At 45.2% G+C, this 7,487-nt stretch overlaps 1 pseudogene; it reads right to left on the minus strand.

Moving 5' to 3' along the window:
- Positions 1-3,395: 3,395 nt before the first annotated feature.
- Positions 3,396-4,701, minus strand: LOC115507274 (annotated as a pseudogene).
- Positions 4,702-7,487: the final 2,786 nt, after the last annotated feature.

Here is a 7,487-nt window from a genome sequence, read left to right on the forward strand (position 1 = left end):
ACCAAAGCTCATGAACTGAGGGGAGAAGGGTGGTCCCTTAAGTAACATTAAGGGGTCTGTAATATACAGAATTGTAAAATGTTTAAGTTCCTGCCCCTGATATACACAAGCTGTAGAATGTTCTCCCCTTGAGTGTGGGCAGGGCCTGTGAATATGATGTGATAGCACTCCTGTGATTATGTTATAATATGGCAAGGATGAAAGGATTTTTCAGATGTAAGGTCCCTGATCGGTTGATAAGTCACTCAAAAGGGAGGATTTATTGGGTGGGCCTGACCTAATCAGGTGAACCCTTTTAAAAGCACCCTTTCTGTCACCTGGCTTGGAGACCAAACAACAGGATGATTGATTCCTTTCTTTAGGTCACGACCAGCTGACACTTTGAGAGAAGCAGAATTTGCTATTTGCCTCTGTCCCTAAAGAAGATAAAACTTTCGTTTTTACAGTTGATACATCCCCTCTGAGTGCGGAGACATTTTGTCACCCTATTTCGTGCTGTGATTTAATCTCATTTCTTCTAGGGGTGCCTGGGTGGCTCAGTCGGTTAAGCGGCCGACTTCAGCTCAGGTCATGATCTCGCCGTCCGTGAGTTCGAGCCCCGCGTCGGGCTCTGTGCTGACAGCTCAGAGCCTGGAGCCTGTTTCAGATTCTGTGTCTCCCTCTCTCTGACCCTCCCCTGTTCATGCTCTGTCTCTCTCTGTCTCAAAAATAAATAAACGTTAAAAAAAAATTAAAAAAAAAAAATCTCATTTCTTCTAAATTAATTACATGCTGCTTCCCTTCTCCCTCATCCCTCAGTGTGTAGTGAGGAGAGATTCTAGCTTGACCTCTTGATGCCTGAGGTCAGAGGACCAGAATCTGGAAGCAGGCCCCGTGGTTTACTTTTCATATATTTATTTTATTATTGAGGTATAGTTCTTGTAGCATTAAACTTACCATTTTAATGTGGCCAATTGAGTGGTTCTCAGCATATGGACTACGTCATATAGCCATCCCCCCTGCCGAATTCTAGAACTTTCTACCACCCCACCTCCCCCCAAAAAACCTGTCCCAATTAGCAGCCAGTCCCTATTCTGACCCCCTCTCCCCACTTTTTCTATTACCTTATTAAGCTTTCCATCCGTATGAACCTGCCTACTCTGGATGTTTCATATAAATGGAATTAATATGTGTCCTTTCGTCTCTGACTTATTTCACCCAGCATAACGTTGTCGAGGTTCATCCACGTCGTGGCGTAGCTGCCACATGCAACATCCATGATGTAGTACGCTCCTTTTTGTGGCTGAATCATATTCCATTCTGCAGATAGGCCATTTTTTGTTCATCCATCCATCCACTGACGGACATTTGTGGGCTTTCCACTTTTGTGGGCTACCGTGGATTATGCTGCTATGAACATTGGTGAACGTATTTTTTGGCATGCAAATATGTTTTCGATTATTTTGGGTATATATCAGTGAGTTTCTTTGCTGGGTCACATGGTAATTGTGTGTTTAACCTTTTGGTAAACCGCCAAACAATTTTCCACCTAGGGGGCGCCATTTTACATTCTCACCATACGCAGCGTAGGAGGGTTCCAATTTCTCCTCATCTTTGCCAACGCTTGTTGTTTTTCAGCTTCTTTTTTTTTTTTTATTAACTGTCCCGGTGGGTGTGAAGCGTTACCTCATTGTAGTTTTGATTTACAACTCCTTGATAGCTAATGGTGTGGAGCGTCTTGGCATTGGCTTATCGGACATTTCCGTATCTCTTTTGGAGCGATGTCTATTCAAATCCTTTGCCCAAGTTCCAGCTGGGTTGTTTTTCTTTCTGTTGATGAGCTATGCGAGTTCCTTATATATTCCGGCTATTAAACCCTCACCACATATGTGATTTGCAAACATTTCTCCCATTTGTGGGTTGTCTTTTCACTCTCTTGATAGTGTTCGTCAATGCACAAAAGTTTCATTTTACTTTTTTAAGTTTTATTTTTTAAGTTTATTTATTTTGAGAGAGACAGAGACGGTGCCGTGTGGGGTAGGGGCAGAACGAGAGGAAGAGAGAGAAAATCCCAAGCAGACTCCTCACTGTCAGCACAGAGCCCGTGTGGGGCTTGAACTCATGAAACCGTGAGATCATGACCTGAGCCAAAACCAAGAGTCGGACACTTAACCGACCGTGCCACCCAGGTGCCCCAATGCCCAAAAGTTTTAAATATTATCAAGCCTAACATATCTATTTTTTCTTTTGCTGCCTGTGATTTGGGTGTCAAATTTAGGAAACCATTGCCAAATCCAAAGTCATTCAGATTCACCCCTATGTTTACTTCTAAGAGTTTTATAGTTTCAGCTCTTCCATTTAGGTTTCTGATCCTTTTTTTTTTTTTTTATTAAGTAGGCTCTATGCCCAATGTGGGGCTTGAACTAATGACCCCAAAATCAAGAGTTGAATGCTCTACCGAGTGAGCCGACCGGGTGCCCCAATTTTTGATCCATTTTTAATTAATTTTTTAAGTGAGTAGATCTTTTTTGTTTTAATGTTTATTTATTTTTGAGAGAGAGCACAAGCAGGGGAGGGGCAGAGAGAGAGTGAGACAGAGGATCAGAAACAGGCTTTGCACTGACAGCAGAGAGCCTGATACAGGGCTCAAACTCACAAACCGTGAGATCGTGACCTGAGCTGAAGTTGGACACTTAACTGCCTGAGCCCTAATTAATTTCTGATTATAGTGTGAGGTAGGAGACCAAACTCATTCTCTAACATGTGGATACCTAATTGTTCCAGTGCCATTTCTTGAAAAGTCTGTTCCTTCCCCATTGGATGATCTTTTATCTATCTATCTATCTACCTACCTACCTACCTACCTACCAACCTATCTCTTTATTTATGTATTTTAGAGAAAGAGAGAGCATGACGAGTGAGCAAGGGGCACAGAAAGAGAATCCTGCAAGGTGCATAAACAGAGGGAGACGGGGAAGAACAGAGGGTTGGAGCCTGGAGTTGGGCTCAAGCTCACCCAAATCAGGGCTGGAGCTCATGAACCCCGAGATCATGACTTGAGCCAAAGTCGGATGCTTAACCGACTGAGCCACCCAGGCTCCCCTGGATGATCTTCTTGATTACTGGAGTTTTGTAGCAAGTTTTGACATTGGGAAACTTGAGTCTTCCAAGGTCGTTCTTTTTTGGTAACCCTGGGTCCTTTGCATTTCCATATGAATTTTAGGAACATCTTGACTATAGCTTCTCTTGTTTTTGTTTTTGTTTTTGTTTTGGCTGCGTACAGTATACTTTATTGATGGTACACGATAAAGTAGGGTTCCCCAAGCACCTCCCCTTCTTCAGGGGGTCTGGGATGGAAACTATGTAAGGTCGGGAGATTCTCAATGTGTTGGGGGATGATGAGTTAGAGCAAGGACTCCCCAGAAGGGAGGGCCTCTCTCTTCCTCTTGCTCTTGCTGGGACTGGTGGTCCAGAGAGCTCCTACTCCTCGGAGGCCATCTGGACCATAAGGTCCACCACCCGGTTTCTGTAGCCAAATTCGTTGTCATCCCAGAAAATGAGCTTGAGAAAGCAGTCATCGAGGGCAATGCCAGCCTCAGCACGGAAGGTGGAAGAGTGAGTGTCGCTGTTAAAGTCACGAGAGACAACCTGGTCCTCAGTGCACCCCAGGATGTCCCTGAGGGGGTTCTTTGATGCCTGCTTCACCACCTTCTCTTTGTTTTTAAGCTTATTTATTTATTTTCAGAGACAGAGAGCAAGCATGAGCAGGGGAGGGGCAGAGAGAGAGAGAGAAAGAGAATCCCAAGCAGGCCCTACACCATCATTGCTGAGCCCGACACAGGGATTGATCTCGGAAACCACGAGATCATGACCCGAGCTGAATTCAAGAGTCAGACGCTTAACTGACTGAGCCAACCAGGTCCCCCTGCTTCACCACCTTCTTAATATCATAGTATTTGGCAGCTTTCTCCAGGCGGCAGGTCAGGTCCACGATGGACACGTTGGCGGTGGGGACCCGGGAGGCCATACCAGTGAGCTTCTCATTCGGCTCAGGGATGACCTCGCCCACAGCCTTGGCAGTGCTAGTAGAAGCAAGGATGGTATTCTGGGCAGCCCGTCACCATCACACCACAGCTTCCCAGAGGGGCCCTCCGCAGTCTTCTGGGTGGCAGCGGTGGCATGGACTGTGGTCATGAGTCCCTCTGTGATGCCAAAGTTGTCACGGATGACCTTGGCCAGAAGGGCCAAGCGGTTGGTGGTGTAGGAGGCATTGCTGGCGTTCTTGAGGGAGTTGTCGTACTTCTCTTGGTTCACACCCATCACGGATGTGGGGGTATCAGCAGAAGGGGCAGAGATGATGACCCGCTTGGCCCCACCCTTCAAGTGAGCCCCGGCCTTCTCCATGGTGGTCAAGACCCCACCGGACTCCACAATACTCGGCACCAGCATCACCCTATTTGACGTTGGTGGGATCTTGCTCCTGGAAGATGGAGATGGGCCTTCCACTGATGACAAGTTTCTTATTCTCAACCTTGACCGTGTTGTGGAATTTGCTGTGGGTGGAATCATACTGGAACATATAGACTATGTAGCTGAGGTCAATGAAGGGGTCATGGACGGCGATAATATCCACTTGGCCAGGGTTAAAAGCAGCCCTGGTGACCAGGCACCCAATATGGCAAATCCATTTAATTTGACCTTCACCATCGTGTGTCGGGGACATGGCTGGCCCTGCACAAGAAGATGCGGCTGTCTGTTGGACGGGGAGAAGAGAGCCTTGATTGTAGCTTCTTTTTTTTTTTATAAATTTTTTTTAAATGTTTATTATTTTTGAGGGAGAGACAGAGAGCAAGCAGGCGAGGGGCAGAGAGAGAGGGAGACACAGAATCGGAAGCAGGCTCCAGACTGTGAGCTGTCAGCACAGAGCCCCACGCGAGGCTCGAACCCACAGACCGTGAGATCATGACCTGAGCTGAAGTCGGCCGCTTAACCGACTGAGCCACCCAGGCGCCCAGATCGTAGCTTCTTAAAGTGAGCTGAGCTTATAGCCACGACCCCAGTTCCGTGTCGATTAGCAGCGCTTTTCATTTTTGAAGAGGCGGAAGTAAGGGAAGGGGCACACCAGAGGGCTACAGGTCCCAGGTCCTTGGGACTTCGGTGAGTCTGTGCAGCAGAATTCACAAAGGGAGCAGTAAGGCTCTGAAGTACCCCTTCTCAAGCTTTCAGGAATCATGCAGTGATCTGCTTGTAAAGCAGGTTCTCATCTAGTAGGTCTGGGGGCCTGAAACTTTATTTCTTTTTTTTTAAGTTTATTTATTTATTTTAGAGAGAGAAAACATGAATGGGGCAGAGGGAGAGTGGGAAAGAGAGAATCCCAAGCAGGCTCTGCACTCCCAGTGTTAGAGCCCAATGTGGGGCTTGGACTCACAAACCGCGAGATCATGACTTGAGGTGAAATCAGGAGCTGGACGCTTCACCAACTGAGCCATCCAGGCGCCCCTGAAACTGTATTTGCAACAAGCTCCTAGGTGACACCAATTCTTCTGGACTCTGAAACAGACTTTGGAAAACAAGGCACAATTACCATTGACTTCTATGCAGTAGTCCAAAGTAGGAAGCTGAGACATCACTTGGATCTATCATTTAGATTGTTCCTTATACAAGAAAAAAAAAAAAAAAAAAAAGGAAAAGAAAGGACAAGAAAACTAGGCCTATATGGGGGAAGAAAGGGAATTAGCAAAGTCCACAGAACTAGGTAGAGGGTAGGGGCAAAGCCTTGAAAATCTGGTTTGAGACCTCTTTTTTTTTAATGTTTATTTATTTTTGAGAGAGAGAGAGAGAGAGAGAGAGCGAGCGCACGCACAAGCCATGGACCACAAGATCATAGGCTGAAGTCAGATTCTTAACCGACCGAGCCACCCAGGCATCCCTGGTTTCAGACTCTTGATTAAGTTTGCATTTCCCCCAACCTGTGGCTGTGTCCTATGTCAATCATTTTCCATTCTGCCCCAGAGCACCTGTCCTTCCTGCCGTCTCCAGCCGATTTCTCCCTCTTTCGCAGCTTGTTTTCAGTGTATTTCCTTAAAAGATAAAACATGAGGATTGAGCATTTGAATGTATTGGGTGTTCACACAAGCCGCTGTGTGCATCCCCCTAGGACTTCCTCTGGGCATAGAATGAGGGGAGAGACTATGCATGCGTGCAAAGTGGTTAAATTCCATCTTTTCCAAAATATACAAAATTATACATGCTAGGTGAAGGCAGAACTCTAAATGAGTCCCCAAGATTCTCCACATCCTGGTGGTGAATGTACACTTCCTGTGTAACCCAGAGATTGTGAATATGATAGATTTCTTTCCTATGATTCAGTTATGTTATATGAACAGTTGATTTTCTTTAATGTTTATTCATTTTTTGAGACAGAGAGAGAGAGAGAGAGAGAGAGGCAGAGAGAGACACACACACAGAATCCCAAGCAGGCTCCAGGCTCTGAGCTGTTAGCACAGAGCCCGACGCGGGGCTCGAACCCACAGACCGTGAGATCATGACCTGAGCTAAAGTCAGACACTTGACCAACTGAGCCACCCAGACGTCCCTATGAACAGTTGATCTTAACAAAGGTAGATTCTCTGAGTGGTCCTGACCTAATCACATGAGCTCTTTAAATCTAAAGTTAGAGACAGAGAAGTTAGAGCTTTGAAGCACAAGACAGATTTGATACACTATTGCTTGCTTAAAGAGAGAGGAGCCCATTTAGCAAGGAAATTGAGATCTCAGTCCAACAAAGGACAGGGAATGAAATTCTGCCACCAGGAACCCAGCCAGACTTCTAACCTATAGAACTGTGAGCTAATACACAGATATTGTTTGAAGCCACTGAGTTTGTGATTACTTGATATACGGTGATAGAAATACTATGCTCTCTTGATGACTGAACTATGTTTCTATTTTGTCTTCATTGTCATGGAACTCAGAGTCAAATGTGAGGGCAGAAATGTTCAGTTTTAGAGATCTTTACAGTCTATACCTCTATTTTCTTTTTTTAATTTTATTTCGTTTTTAATGTTTATTTATATTGAGAGAGAGTGGGGGAGAGTCAGAGAGAGAGGGAGAGAGAATTCCAAGCAGGCCCTGCACTGTCAGTGTGCAGCCGGACATGGGGCTCAAACTCACAAACAGTGAGAGCGTGACCTGAGCTGAAATCAAGAGCCAGACGCTTAACCGGCTGAGCCACCCAGGCGCCCCAACAGTCTGTACATCTATTTTCAATGTTTTTCTCTTAGTCATGGCTTCCTGCATTTTTGTGTATTTTGTCTGATTTTCCTATTCTTAATTATGTTTAACATTCAATTTATGTAATCTTTTTTTAGTCTCATTATAAAAGCAATATGTGCTCATTGTAGAAAATGTGGAAAATACAGTTCAACACAAGAGAAAGAAAAAAACTAAGCATTAGAATTCTATCACTTCATCTGGAGAAAACAACTGTTAATGTTTTGATGTATCCC

The sequence above is a fragment of the Lynx canadensis genome, chromosome X (assembly GCF_007474595.2).
Source record: "Lynx canadensis isolate LIC74 chromosome X, mLynCan4.pri.v2, whole genome shotgun sequence".
Lineage (NCBI taxonomy): Eukaryota > Metazoa > Chordata > Mammalia > Carnivora > Felidae > Lynx > Lynx canadensis.